This window comes from Panicum virgatum, chromosome 1N (genome assembly GCF_016808335.1).
Source record: "Panicum virgatum strain AP13 chromosome 1N, P.virgatum_v5, whole genome shotgun sequence".
Lineage (NCBI taxonomy): Eukaryota > Viridiplantae > Streptophyta > Magnoliopsida > Poales > Poaceae > Panicum > Panicum virgatum.
Genome location: NC_053145.1, coordinates 35,011,639 through 35,014,128, shown reverse-complemented (window position 1 = coordinate 35,014,128; position 2,490 = coordinate 35,011,639). Strand labels below are relative to the sequence as shown.

General features: G+C 46.5%; 1 non-coding gene across 1 annotated transcript; it reads left to right on the top strand.

Moving 5' to 3' along the window:
- The first annotated feature begins 1,463 nt into the window (after positions 1-1,463).
- On the top strand, positions 1,464-1,570 carry LOC120657777. Its single transcript, XR_005668315.1, has one exon. It is a non-coding gene; the product is annotated as a small nucleolar RNA R71 (small nucleolar RNA).
- Positions 1,571-2,490: the final 920 nt, after the last annotated feature.

Genomic DNA, 2,490 nt, shown 5'->3' with positions numbered 1-2,490 from the left:
TAAATAAATAAATATGGGACATGTGCCATTTACCTTTGGCGAGGGCGCATCATTTAGAGTCCGACGTGCAAGACCTTTCTCCGTAGTTAATTACCATTGTTCGACCCGTCCTGAAGAATTGGACGAGGCCGTACTCTCAACCTTCCGCCACAATGTCTTTGATCTTCTTTTCTTCCTTCGATGTGTGGTCGGCTATGGTTCCGTCTGGGGGAGTGGTTCACCCCTGAGTGCTTGCCCTTCGCTATCCTGATGGATCAGGACGCGGAATCGGATTTCTCCTCTTCCGACGACGATCCTTGCCTTGGCGGCCCTCAGGAATGGTCGCCCAAGAATGAGTTGTATTCCGAGGTTGCCCTCTACTTCCATTACCACAAAATTGGCAAGGATGAAAGATTCATGCACTTGCACCAAGATGCTTTCAACTATCCCTTCGGATATAGAATTGTTGAATCTGTGAGCTGCACACACATATATGTTGGGGCAAGAGCAGGGTATTGATGTTTTTCATAGATTACCTTGGGCATTATATTCACGCTTACCCCCAGATCGCATAGCGCGTGCTCATAGTATTGGTCGTAGATTGAGCAGCTAATCATGGGGACCCCTGGATCTTCTTGCACTGCTGCCACAAGGCCATCCCAAGAGTCATTCTTGGGGATTGTGCCTGCCTGCATGGTTAGTGCATGATGACCACCGGGATGGGTTACCCCATCCAGTGGATACCATGCTGACATTTTCAACGGGAGCCTCGGGTTGCCCCAGGATCTTCCCATTTTCAACAGTAGGTAAAGAAGCAGCAATTTGTGCAAGTTGAGTTTCTATCATTTTATTGAAACCTAACTGATTTTTAAGAGTTGAAGACAAAATTTCAATTTTCACATTTAAACTTTCTAGGGTTTTATCATTGGCCAAAAGCTTTTTATTTATATTTTCATTAATTTTAACTTGGCCTAGAACTTGTTCTCTTAAGGGAGGTTGGTTTTAATTGAAATTTGAATTAAAAGAAGAGTTATAGTTATTACCTCCCTGAAATGGTGGACGCAGCTGGTTCCACCCCTGGCCTCCTTCTTGTGGACGATACCCGCTGTTGTTGTTGATGTACGCACAATCTTCACGGGTCTCGGGGTAGTCGTTCCATGAGTGTCCATCATTGCCACAGACTTCGCACGTGAAGTGCAAATTCATGGTGCAAACGGGAGCCTGGATCTGTTGTTGGCTCCCTTCTCCCAACTTGTTGATTAGGAGGTCCAGCTTCGCGGCAATCATATCTGTCTCCTTGATGGTATGTGTGCCCTTTGTTCGGAGTTGGAGTCGTTCTTCACTCCACCCCTGGTTGGAGACCATTTTCTCGACTAAAGCTTTGGTTTTTGTGATCGTCATGTCGAGAAAAGCTCCTCTAGCAGCAGCGTCGATATGGGCTCTGGATGTCGTTGTTAGTCCATTGGAGGATGAGCCATTCGTCCATCCCATGATGAGGACAGGCTGTGATATATTCTTGCAGCCTTTTCCAAGCTTCCGGGATGGATTCCATCCCTGTCTGCTGGAAACTTGATATCTTCCCGCGCAGGGCATTCGTCTTGCCCAGCGGGAAGAACTTTGTGAGGAATGCCTTGGAGCATTTGTCCTAGGTATCGATGTTCTTTTCCTTGTAAAACCACTGTTTCTCCTTTCCCTGCAGGGAAAAGGGAAACAACCTAAGCTTGATAACATCGGTGGTGACACCCCATATCATTGGTGTCGGAAAGCTCCAGAAAGTTTTGAAAATGTGCGTTGGCATCCTCATTCGGCTTGCCACAGAATGCGCTAGCCTGCACCATGTTGATGAGGCTGGACTTGAGTTCAAAGTTCACGTCCCCAACATTGACGTTGGGTCCAGTAGCCACTTTGGCGGTGGAGGGGACGGAGAACTCTCGGAGAGTCTTCTCAGCCATAGCCTCACGAACAATGGGTGCTTTCGAACTGGGTTTCTGTACCGGAAGAGTAGCGGGAGAAGGAACAACACGAGGTCGTGACCTTCTCACAAGCTTCTCAGGATTTTCTGTGTAGTTTTCTGGCAGGGAGAAACCAGTCATCACTACCCCTGTCTTCTTTCAAATAAAAAAAATAAAAGAAGACAAAAAGTGACATTAGCCTGAAAGAGTAATGACTATATCTCGTACAAAGCCTAGATTAATATCAGCACAATAACTTTGTTCACATGCCATCCCCGGCAACAATGCCAGAAATGCCTGTTAGCATTTCTTAACATCGCCACCAGGAGGGGTTAGTTCCCGGCAACGGCGCTAGAAATGCTTGTTGACTTTTCTTTGCGTAATCACTAGGAACGGGGATGTTAAACCCATCCCTAGCAACTGCACCAAGGAATTCCACTCTCTTGGTATAGTCTACACGATTACAGATGGGATTCACAAGCGCACGAATATACCGTTGTAGCATTTCACCCGAAGAGTAAGGGTATCATTATTTATATTTTCCGAAAGGATGGCAGTA